Source organism: Lissotriton vulgaris, chromosome 11, assembly GCF_964263255.1.
Source record: "Lissotriton vulgaris chromosome 11, aLisVul1.2, whole genome shotgun sequence".
NCBI classification, from domain to species: domain Eukaryota; kingdom Metazoa; phylum Chordata; class Amphibia; order Caudata; family Salamandridae; genus Lissotriton; species Lissotriton vulgaris.
In genome coordinates, this window is record NC_141699.1 from 442,169,209 (window position 1) to 442,182,447 (window position 13,239).

The window sequence follows — 13,239 nt, forward strand, 5'->3', positions numbered from 1 at the left end:
GTACTGCTGCTTTCTGAACTATGGCCTCTGGACCAGCCATAATGGAAATCAAGAAGCGACTGCATGGGAGCAATTTGACCGCATTGGAATCTGGTTTTATTCTGTTTTTGACTCACTGTCTTTTATGTATACTGCTGTGATGGTTTTATGATTTGGCTTGTACTTTCATGATTCTGTTGATCAAAATAAAGTTATTATGATGATGTACAAGAGCTGTAGGAAGCAGCTCCTCCCCCCTATCGAGTCAGAGATGGTCCATCCTGCCTTGAGTATCTACCCCCCTTTTGCGTACTTCTTCCTGGATAAACTAGTCCATGAACTAAGGTGGCTTTCCTACCTAAGGTGGCGTCCCTGTTTCATCTGGGCAGTTTATCATCTTGCATGCCTTTTACCCACCACCCCATTCAACCGTGGAGGAAGAGCGGTTACACAGGTTCAACTCCAGATTTGTGGTGAGCTTGTACATCGGCATCACAGATGAGACAAGCCTGATGCGTATGCGATGTCTTGTGTGCTTGTGTTTGAGAGAGAAGGCATAGGCATTTTCCCATCAGAAGAGGTGCTGGAGAGCTTACAAATAGCTATATGCAGAGTGGACTTGATGAAATTGGATTCTACCCCAAAAGACTCCAGGAAGACCCGCAGTAAGAGATCAAAGTCGAGTTGCCACCGTATGCTGAATTGTTGCTTCTTGAAGCTCATATAAATAATATTCAAAGAACTGATATTCTCTGCCTGGTTCCAGGAATCTCCTGAGAAGGCTTGGTCACATAAATATGAAGCCTCTATAGTTGTGTAGAATCCGCCAACCAACATACATAATTGGGACATTACATGATACATTGATGAAACTTGTGAAAGTGTTTCTCTATTTGTTCTCTGGATGTGTGTATTTAAATTCAAGTAAATAAGAGTCCTGAAGAAGGTGATAGTATAATACTAAACACCACCAAAATGTGCGTTGACTGCTTTTGTGTCCAGTCCGCTGCCACCACTCACAAATAAGAGAGGATAGAGGAGACGCCTTCGGTGTCTGCAGGATATCTCTTTCCCAGACTGATGTGTGTGATGAGTTCATGGTATGGAGAGAGAGTGGTATGTCAGTAGCGAGTGATATATGGGAGGTCAAACGGAAATATGTGTCTTTGAAGTACCAATGCTTTTTACCCTGTTATGATTGTATACAAAACAATAACAGTTGAATCAATTTTCTATATTTTGTATGATGTATACCAATGAATTACAATTTGTAGAAAATGAATAATCTTTGATATGGGTATGTAAAGAATAAGAAAATAAAAATGAAAAAGTAATATGCTAGATACAAAAAAATAACTAACGTGTGGTCTGGATCTGCTGAATTAATTTCAAGGTGAAAAAGATCAGACAGGCAGGACCCATTCTTTGATTTCTTTGTGCTCTTTTCTTCCTGGTCCTATGCCATTAGTATAAGTGAGGGGGCCCTCTTGTATTATTTGCAGGCTTATCCTGGGTTCACAGGCAACAAAAAGGGCATGGCAGTTTAATAGAGGATGGTTTCATACAGGATTTTGCTGTGCATCAAGATCTGCTAGGACACGGTGGTCTTGGTTAGAGGCATGCCGGTGGTATACATATACAAGATGGCGTCGCCAATGTCTGTACACCTTCACTAAACACCACTGTTTTCATTTGGAGGAGAGGAGGGATAGACAGTTTGCTCGCTATGTCCTGCCGGGTTTCCTTCATATCCACCTCCTAGCGAGTATTACCCGTCAATCTATTCAAAGGGACGGAATATGCAGATGGAAGTATCTATCATAAGAGGTAATGATCTTTCTGGTGGATACTCTAACTACCTTCAGATTCCTGACCGGCCCTTACCACCTGCGAGTTCTGAAAAACCTCTTGCATAATAATGAGATGCCAATTTAGATGTCTGCTGTACCTATGCCATTTAGTAGTTCTTATCAGTGCTTTTAGGCACCAGTGATATCACGACAGAACCACTTCCAGCATCAAGATGGAGAATTTTCTGGATCCAATCTATCACCTGAGATATCCAAAGATGAGGAATCTGCAGGTAGAGAAAGTATCCACTAGAACGATTGCTATAGAAGATAAGTAAAATTTTCTTTAATGAAAACCCATACAGTACATGTCATTGTGTTAATCTCTGCCAAACCTCGAGGTAGCGATTTAGCTAGTATTGCTCTCAGGAATCATGGGGATACCAGGTCCTCCACCAATGTATGAGACGGATCACTGAAATAATATCGAGGGACAAAATATCGACTTGCCAAAATATCGTGGACAAAATATCGACAGTCAAAATATCGAGTTTGTATCTACAAACAGATAAGTACAAAAATATCGAGTACAAAATATCGTTAACAATAATATAGATGTAAAAAATATCGACTTTATTAAAAACAGTGTTAAATTAAATTAATATTAAATTTTAATTACTAAAATATACTTAAAAATACTTAAATTAAATTATAATAATTAAATAATAAATGAAAATAATAAAAATAATTTTTTACAATCTTATTTGTTGACCCTGAACCCTAAAAATACCCCTTTACCCAAAAACCCAAAACTGACCCTGAACCCTAAAAATACCCCTTTACCCAAAAACTGAAAACTGACCCTGAACCCTAAAAATGCCCCTTTACCCAAAAACTGAAAACTGACCCTGAACCCTAAAAATACCCCTTTACCCAAGAACTGAAAACTGACCCTGAACCCTAAAAATAGCCCTTTACCCATGAACTGAAAACTGACCCTGAACCCTAAAAATACCCCTTTACCCATGAACTGAAAACTGACCCTGAACCCTAAAAATACCCCTTTACCCTAAAACTGAAAACTGACCCTGAACCCTAAAAATGCCCCTTTACCCAAAAACTGAAAACTGATCCTGAACCCCAAAAATACCCCTTTACCCTAAAACTGAAAACTGACCCTGAACCCTAAAAATGCTCCTTTACCCAAAATGTATCAATATTATTTAATTACCAATTAATTATTAATTAACAATAACAATAAAGTAAATATATTAGCACATTAGCTGTAATTATTTTAATAATTAATATTATGTTTTCCCAATTAATTACTTAAAAAGAACACAAAATTATAAAAATAAAAAATTTACTCTAATTAATGTAATTAACTAATTACAATTAATTAATTACCAATTAATTACTAATACAAAATATGTTCAAAATTATATTAATTAATTAACTAATTAATATTAATTAATTATCAATTATTTATTAATTAAAAATATTAACAAACATATATTAATTAATTAATTATTATTAAATTACTTCCCACCCTATTCCCCTATAAACCCACAACCCGCTACAGAATTACATTACGCAATTATTATAAAAACAAAATTCATTTAATAAAATATTTTATAACATTAAGACACACTTTTCACACATATTATTACATAAAAATACACTATAAAATATTATATATTATTAAAAATTCGATATTTTTGCTATCTATATTTTATAGTCGATATTACTTCACTTACCTGAAAAACGATATTTTTCTAGTCGATATTATGTCCAGTCGATATTTTGTCCAGTCTATATTTAAAACTCGATATTATGTCCAGTCGATATTTTGGAGTCGATATTTTGTCTGTACACCGTATGAGACATTGGTAGCTGTGGATGAAACCATTAGATTGAGAAATGTGCCTGCAACATCCAGAAATAGTGTTCTATATCTAGAATCAACAACCCACCTCTATCGTAAGGTAAATAAATGATGTCCTAGTTCAACCTGGGCTGCCTACTAACCTATAGACACCAAAAGTGTGAGGATGGAGGGCGGAGCCAGGCCGGCGGCCAAGATGGTCGCCTGGGCTCCCGGCTCTGCCGACCTTCTTCCCCCGCCGCCCGATCCACTTTGCTTTCCTGCACGGCTCCGATACTCCCGATCGTCGGAAGGGGCGGAGTGCAGCTGGGTCCGACTCCGAGGGATTTCCGAGCCCCGTAGCCAGAGATATGGACCCCCGTAAGCTGTGGCCTGTACGTGATTCAAAGCCGGGACCCCGCGTGACGCCGCGGCCGTTTGTGAGTACAACAACAACGGCCGCACGGACCCGGAAGGTGCCGGTCAGCTGCCGTGGAAGGTCAGTCCACCTCCATGAATGCGCTTCCAGCGCCTACTTCGTGATGCCCAGTGGACGAGGAATGCTCAATCATGTTCCCTCCCCCTTGATTGTTTCTAGATGGAAATGGGGACCTGAATTTTGCTATTTGTCTCCCCACTGGAACTTTGATGGGTCAGCGTGACGACGTCTATATCCGCACTTTATCTGACCGGCTCCGATTGCGGCACAAAGTGATTGCTGTGCTTCCTTCGTTTAAGGGAGCTTGTATGAGATCGTCAGTGGAGAGGTGAGGATGGCACTCACACGCCTGTGCAATGTGGAGGTATTGTTTCTTTGGAAGTGGAGCTTTGACGAGACTGACCCGAATATGGCGGTGGCTGTGCGCACTGGAGGCCGCAGGGGGGGGATCGGATACCCCCTGTATGCTATTCGTTATGGGGCTGATCTTAGTGCTCATACAATGGAGAGAGAACCCGATGCCATTCACGCTTTTGGAAGACTTTGCTTGTGTGGCCCCTGATATGCTTTACCGTGCAGACATTTTTGTGGAGAGCTGAGGTATCTTTACCGATGGCTGTGAGGTGAATGATTGTAAGTGGGGTATTCCCAGTTTGTTACTTGTGGACTGCTACATTGTCACCCGGCCCCATGGATACCTGGTTTCCTTGGGAAATTCACCAGCTGTGATTATATCTCTCTCCCAGTGTCGCGCTATGGGATCCAGACGCTGCGTGATTGTTAACCCTCCTGAACAGTATTCTGTTTCCATGACAGTGAATGTCCAAATGGCGGCGGATGGCTTTTGTGTGTACACTATCCTGAGGCACTGCAGGACTTCCGGCTTCTCTTCGGACTGGCTTGCTTTCCACCATGATTGCCTGATTCTGCAATACAGTGACTGGAACGCGTTTTTTGATTGGGCTGAGTGGGTTTACATGACTCACTAGTGACTTGGTCTCTTTTGTAATAACGCGGGGTGACTTTCAGTTTTGCAGGGTAAATTGAGGAGCTGCGCGGTGACTGCTATTCTGATTAAGATGGTGTCTTTGATGCTTTGCTACTATTCCGGTATCATTGAAATGCCAATGGGCGGCGGGGGAGGGGGGGGGGCGGGGACCTGTACCCTCCATGTCGTCTTTCTCCTATCGTGGGGCTTTAGTTAGTTTGTTTTTTTTTCTTTCCTTTACCCTCTTTTCTCTTAATCTTGTGTAGATTATTGTCACTTTCTCTCTTCCTTCTTCTCTCTTCTATATTTCGGGTTTAGATACTGGGCGACAGGCACGCTGCTAGGGGGGTAGGCCGTAGCCGTATGCAGGGGTGCAGGGTGGGGGGATGGGGGATGGGATTTTTGTTATTTCTGTTTCTATGGACTTTTTTTTCTTTTTGTAATACTTGGCGTTTCTGTCTCTTCTTCTCTTGCTTCTCCTTTTCTCGGGTACTGATTACAGGTAACTCTCCGTGCATTTTATGGGTTCAAATACTAAGGGTGGATGTCTTATTAATGCTTTGAGGTACAGCGGGTAGCCACTGTTTAGGTGGGGGAATTGTTATGTTTCTCGTATATCCTGATTATGTGCATCGGCCCCGATGTCTTGCCTACGGTGGCCCTGACTGTGAATATCCTGTTTCACGTGACACCTTTGAATTGTGATGGTTTAATTGTACGGCATCAGCTCCTGCTCTTCTTTAATTTAAAAAAAGAAACCTTCTTTCATCCTTTGCCGATTTGGTAATATGCTTTCCTGAGTTACATCATAGATCCTGGGGGGCGTACCTTTGTACTGTTTGTGACTTGCATTGCTCTATTTGCCCATTTTCGTCCTGATTGCCGACCGTGATGGTTGATAGGCTTGTGTATGTAACTGATTCATGTAACAATAAAGGTTTTCCAAAAAAAAAAAAAAAAAAAGTGTGAGGATGTAACTGGGGAGGGGGGTAAACAGCTATACTGCCCTAAAGAAACTGCAGGTATCCAAAGAAATATGAATAGGTCACCTCACCCACAGATTATCGTGGAATGCTATATCACCGGTGACCTAACCACATCAAGATAGATGAATACTACGTTGGCAGACTCAACCACTTATCAGGAGTTCAAGATAAATAGTACTGTATAAAAGCAGGGATCTAGATGTTCTCATACAAACATTTTAGGGTACACCCAATAACTTTCTCTTTTAACGACTGGGTATTCTTGATACGATTAAAAACTCATCATGTGTGGCTGCTTAATGAAAAATAATAATTCATCCATCAAACTGATCACACCAATATGTTTTGGCCTTGTAAGAATGCCCAACAGGGTCAATGGCATTTGTCATGTCTTTTTTAATGCCAGTCTACTTTACACTCACTCCATGAAAAGAGATGAGGCAAAAAGGCTTTCATACCTAAAGTACTTCATTGTGGCACATTCCTGTCCTTTTCCCCTGTGCCGGCGCACAATTAGCTGCCGTACGCCAATGCAGGCATGTTGCACCATGGTGCAAGGGTGCCTGTGTTGCGGGATGATTATTTCTGTGCAGGAAGGGAAACCTTCCTGTACAAAAACAATCACAAGAGGCTTTTTCCTCTTTCTATGCATGCTACAGAATGCAGCACACATAAAAAGAGGAAAAACAAGGAGAAATAAAGACATTTCTCCTCATTGTGCCCCCTTTATGCCTCCCCTGGGGAGGCGTAGGATGTTGGCGCTGCCTCAGACTTACGATTTTCAGTAATTCTGAGGCAGTGTCAAAAAGCCATGGATGTTGCTGGGATCGCGCCCAGCAACACGCATTGGACACCTCTATCACACATTTTTATGCATGAAAGGGGCACATACTTATAGGGATATGAAAAACCACGTAATGTAATTTGGCTTTGTGTGGCCTTATAAATATGCCAATGGCACATTGTGCCACTGGGATGTCAAAAAAATGACATTCCGTTGGCAATTCTTACTACTTTGGAGATAGGGAGACCCACTCATCTCGTAATAGTGTCTTGCAGTTTGGCAAACACCAGTCCAGAGTTATCTCAAAGTATTCCCTTCCTATTGCAGTGTACCTTGACTCCCCTGATACTGCACCGAGTATTTGGTACTCTGAGGGGAAGTCTATACTTAGCAACATCGTGGCAGAAGGCAGAGGAAGTACCTCAGATGTACCCATATTAATCCATATGCCTCAAAATGTCCAGTACCAAACCATTTTTCTCAGCACTCGGGAAATGTTTTGAATCAGTTCCCTCATAAAGAGCATGATGTAATCTTCATTGAGTGAAACCACATAGCAACGAATGAATGGACATTTCATGAGCTCCAATGCTATTACTGGTTAGTCTCCGAAAACGTTTGTGTTTGTGATGCCTGTTAATTTCTTGGGTTCCACTTTGGTGCTCCCGGAGCCCTGCAGAGCTGATTTTACATGGCTGTTTTATAGGGTCAATTAGTATAGTAATATGGCTTTCTACCAGCCATACCCGAGTACAAACGCTACTGGAATATAATGTGGCTTGTCAGGTAATGTTTGCTCATTTTGTGGCCTAATGATGGATCCATCCGCGCATATAGTATGGCTGGTTGCATAATGGCTATTCCTGTGGGTTGTTCCCTGCCACAATGGTTGAACATTTAAGGTAAGAACCAAGAATGATTGTATAATTCCCTTTCCTCTGGGTTGTTGTCGCTTCTCATTCGAGGGGGCAGGCAAAAGAGACTCCGAAGAGGACTCGTACAGCATGGCTAGATGTATAACCCCCATTCTTAAAGGTTACTTACTACCTGCACATTCGAGGGGGGAACCACAGCTCATTTACCAATGCTGGTTGAAAAATGCTAATTTATGTAGATTTATCCTCTGCTTCTCCTGGGTGGACCGGTCATTCCAAATATTATGGCTGGCTGCCCCATTTTGTTTCCTATAAGTCTCTATTGCTTCCTGAAGGGCTCTATAATGTCTATTCCTATGGGTTGCTAATTTCTTTGTGTACCAACAAAAAGAGAGGCAGGGAGAGTCAGGACACCCTCTTGGTCCCCGGTTATAGTATGCAGACGAAAGAAGAGAGTTCAGTGGTATGACAGCAACCACATGAAGGAGCAGAAAATAGGAGAATAGATATTACCTGACCCAACTTCGGTAGGTAAGAAAGCCCTCACACACCGACCTAGTCGGTGTCATGCTTCCTCATCGGGTCCCACCAAAAAGGTTGAGTACCTTTTGGTGTGCTGCGACGCCAGATTTACTGCGGAGCGGGTTTTGTGAAATAGGCGTGCAGTGAGAATACTTTAAAAGTGTCTAATGAGTATCAAAAAATACTTTAATATTAGATCCCTCAGACACAGATAAAAAGTTATGTGTTAGGAATTTTAGCCAAATAAAAATGGTTTGGTTAATTCCAATTAGTATTAATATCAGTCGACATGTTTCAGCCTATGAAACGGTGTAAGTTTACCAGGCATTCTTCAGGATTCACACGTTTGTAGAAGGAATAGTGAGATTCCTCAGCTTCTATATGGCCAAAGTTCAGTAATCAGCAATCATATGAGTGTGGAGCTCTGGGAGCCCGGTGATGCCCAACTATACAGTTGGTAGTAGCCAAAGTGAATCCAGACAGGCCACAAGCTGTATATAGTGTGATTGGTTACAATCAATGATAGTAATGTTACAGGTTGAGCCATGTTTAAGTGGAATTGTCATGGGTTGTACGGGTTCACTTTAACACTGAGTTCCAGGGAATGTCATAATTTAGGCCAGTCAGATGAGTGCCCAGTCTGTAGACCCAGCGCTGCTCCTTTTCAAACAATCTGCTAGTCAGGTTGGTCGTTCCGGTGACTTGTTCTATCGATGAACACCTTAGGTCATTGGTGGTGTGATTGCTGGCCAAAAAATGTCTGCTCATTTTTGTGATGGTCTTTTTGCATCTGATGTTACTCCTATGCTCACATACCCGTTGTTTGACTTTCGGAGTGGTCATACCTGCATACCGTAGGTTGCAGGGACAGGTAATAATGTACACAACATTAGATGAGCTGGAATCAGTGTGTGAAATTTGCGTCCACACCTTTCCTTGTTCCAGTGACAGTGTTTTTGTACGAGCAGTCAGATGACACACGCTGCAATCAGAGCACGGGTAATGACCTGTGATCCTTGGTAGCCCCCAGGAGTCAGTGACGGAAGTGATTGATGGTGGTAATTGCTCCTTTGGGCGTGTGTGTACTAGCGCATCCTTTAAGCTGCATCCTTTTTTGAATGAGAAAAGTGGTTTCTCCCAGTCTTTTTTAACAGTTGTTATTATTTTCCAGTATTTATTTATGGACTTCTTCATAACATTGGATAAGCTATTAAATGTTGTTACACATGTGGGATTCCGTCCTGGGTGTTGGTTTTGTCCTCAAGGAGCGCCTCCCGTGGCTGATTACGGGCTCTTTTGTACCCCTTATTAAGGGTTGCAGTGGGGTAACCCCTTTCCTGTAATTTCTCTGTCAGGCCCGCAGCCTGTTCTTTGAAGACCTGTAACTCGCTACAATTACGTCTCAGTCTCAAGTAACATCTATTCTCCTATTTTCTGCTCCTTCATGTGGTTGCTGTCATACCACTGACCTTTCTTCTTTTGTTGGCATACTATAACCGGGGACTAAGAGGGTGTCCTGACTCTCCCTGCCTCTCTTTTTGTTGGTACATACTAAGCAGCGCACAGCTGTGAGGGTTTGATTTTATCCTAGTGTGGTGCAGGACCTTCCTGACACCATTGCCTTTTTAAAAATCACCTTTGTCTCCTTTTTCCCTTTTTTTCTAAACTCACCATGGCGATCTTAGGCTTGACATACTTTCACGCCACCCCTGAGTACTACTGGTATCTTCCCTAGGGGTATTGAGGTTGGTGTTAACTATATTGTTTATGTGCCATCCACGATTTTCCCACATGTTTGGAGCACCAAAGATGTACACTTTAGACCAACAACTTAATGTGTGTTTTATCTTTTATGTATGTCTGTTCTTTTTTTCCTTAGGTGCAAAAATCCTCCTAAACCAGGAGTTATCAGGAATGAGCAATTGCTCTTTCCACTTTTGCACTTTTTTTCACTTTTAAAAATATTTTCACTTGCACGTCCCTAGGTAAGGGTGAGCCTTAGGGTGCTCATACCACCAGGGTTTATCACACTACATAAGTCCTGAAGAATGCCTGGTAAACTTACACCATTTCATAGGCTGAAACAAGTCGACTGATATTAATACTAATTGGAATTAACCAAACCATTTTTATTTGGCTAAAGTTCCTTACACATAACTTTTTATCTGTGTCTGAGGGATCTATTATTAAAGTATGTTTTGATACTCATTAGACACTTTTAAAGTATTCTCACTGCACGCCTATTTCACGAAACCCGCTCCGCAGTAAATCTGGCGTCGCAGCACACCAAAAAGGTACTCGACCTTTTTGGTGGGGCCCGATGATGAAGCATGACACCGACTAGGTCGGTGTGTGAGGGCTTTCTTACCTACCTAAGTTGGGTCAGATAATATCTATTCTCCTATTTTCTGCTCCTTCATGTGGTTGCTGTCATACCACAGACCTCTCTTCTTTTGTTGGCTTGCTAATTTCTGTAGCATAATCCCTGCATACCAAGGTGAACCTCTTTAACATGTAGTCTAGCTGCTCTTATAAGGGTTATTTTTTTGTCGATCCATGGTGAATCGATTAGAGTAAACACATATTTTGGTTTTATATTGCCCATTCCTGGGGGTTGAACACTGACACACCTAGGTGACCTCCTCAGACCATTTACTATGGCATGCTACATAATGCATTTTGCTATGTATATCTTCTCTGCTACTGTTGTAAAGTTTCAAGAGCATTTACTCCAGCTGATGTAAGACTGCAACCTAAAGTGCTGTCTCCATCATCCATGGGCTCTTCTGATATGTATGTTAGGTGTGGCTCAAACTGCATGATACAGATCAGTACAAAACTTTTAGGTATCTGAACGCACATACAAATTTGCTGTTTCTCATATTTTTCTTCTACAGCTATTCTTGGGCACATCTGCACACAGGTGAGGAAATGCCTTGAGCAGTATTTACTAATCACGCATGCAACTAAAACACTTACCCCATAAGCTAAACTGTACTCCCACACTTTCCATCCATCCTTACATAAATGTGTGATTCTTGGGCACCCAATTGCTTACTCCTTTTCTATTCAAAGTAACACAGGTATTAAAAGTGAGAAACTTTACATAGAAGCAGCACAACTCTGTTCCACAAACAGCATCAAAACATTGCCGTTTAGGCCACATGACAGTCACACACTGCTCCAGCCATAGAAGAGTGTGGTGCCCACCTGCTCATGCACTTTGGCGCCTTCTTTCCTTACAACTACCTACTAACTTGGGACTTGTGCCCTCTTCTTCTCTGAAAGGGCAGACTTGGGGATCCTCTGTAACACAGACTCGTAATTTGCTCCTAAATTAACACTAGGGGTATGGGTGACAATTTGCAAATCACCTTGTCCCAAAAAACATTATTCTTTTCAAAATTGCTCAATTGATTGAACTAAGAAAGTGCCTGACTGGCGGAAGCATACACAGTTGTAACACGCTCTCTACAGGCCTCTAAAAAAGGGTGATTGGCAGACTTCAAAGACTGAAAAACACATGCTGACTCAAAGTGCCGAACTTGTGAAAGTATGTCCCTGAAAGCCGTCACTCGATTTAAAGTGGGTGCGAAAAATACTTCAAGGGTGACTGAATTTCCATAAGGTCTACTGCCTCAAAGTTCCAATATATTGACAAACCTGGTGATGGAGCAAGGTTTCATATGTAAAGAGACTTGCTCAGATTCAATCCTCTCAAATAACATGAAACCTATTAATCAATATGTTTTGTTTTACTAATATTTGCACCACCCGACATTTTTAGTATCATGGGGAAGCTTGACAATGCGCTTTTACTAACAGTAATTCGAATGCATTAAAATGGCTGCCGAAAATGCTGGAACTTTACTGTGCATGCGTCTGCCACTCTCACGTGGTGTGATGTATGTCTGCTTTGGTGAGAATTTCTTGCAGCTACGCATTAGTATTAAAGAAGGCCGCTTTATGTTTCACATACTAAAGCACCTGCTCCTACGCTAACTAAACCTTGTTCGTTCTGCTTAACTATTAATGCTATAATTTAAAATAAAGTAATGGGAATAGATTAGAGATAAGAGGTATACAGTGCGTTCATTTATTTCCTTGTTCTAAATTGTTTCTCTTTGACTTTGTTGCTAGCTCGTATTTGGGCCTAAAGGTTGCCTCTGAACTCCATCTTGAAAAAGCTGTGTCTGCGCAGAGGAACTCTAAATCTCTGAAGCATTGGCATTGAAAGCAGACAAGTCCTGTCTTAGTCGCAATATTTGTGAGAAGATGAACATTTGACCCCACAAGAGGAAGACAACTTACAAATAAGTTATAACATTGTATAAACTGAAACTAATAATACTGAGTGGAATATAATTCATGGGAAAGTAAATTATGGGCGGGAACATTGATCTAATGTATTGAATGGAAATTATCTCATACTGGTATGGTGTGATGACCTCTCCTCGCCTTTCTGACCAATCAAATCAAGGGAGTACACAAATTCGCAACACTGGGGGGTGGTACATTGCCCTGGAAAATGGTATAACTAAGGTAGGCTTGGCTAGTTAGATTGTCCGACTTGTCACAGACCTGTCACTGACCCACGTGTGCTGGAGGAGATCGAAAGCAGAGGTTCTAGGCGAAGCACTCTGTCAGAAGAATCAATAATTTGCTGAGGGAGAAGAATTGATGACCCAGTCGGGGTCCAAGTGTTAGCTGCATAGATAGAGAGGGGTGTGACACTGGCGTTGCCCTTAGCTGAGGTCCTTTCCTGAACTGCACCTATTCTGTCCTGAACTGCACTTGTCCTGTCCTGTTGGCACGGGATTTGTCTGGAACCCTAATTCTTTGTCCTAGCCCGTGGCCAGGGTTTGTCTTCACACCATTCTAGGTAAATATAAATCTGTGTGGGTATGTCATTGTACTGTTTCCCTTTCTCACCCTTCATAGGTATCAATGCCTAAAAGAAATCTCGTAATATTTCTACATATTATTGCATTAGTTATTATTTTCCTAATTGA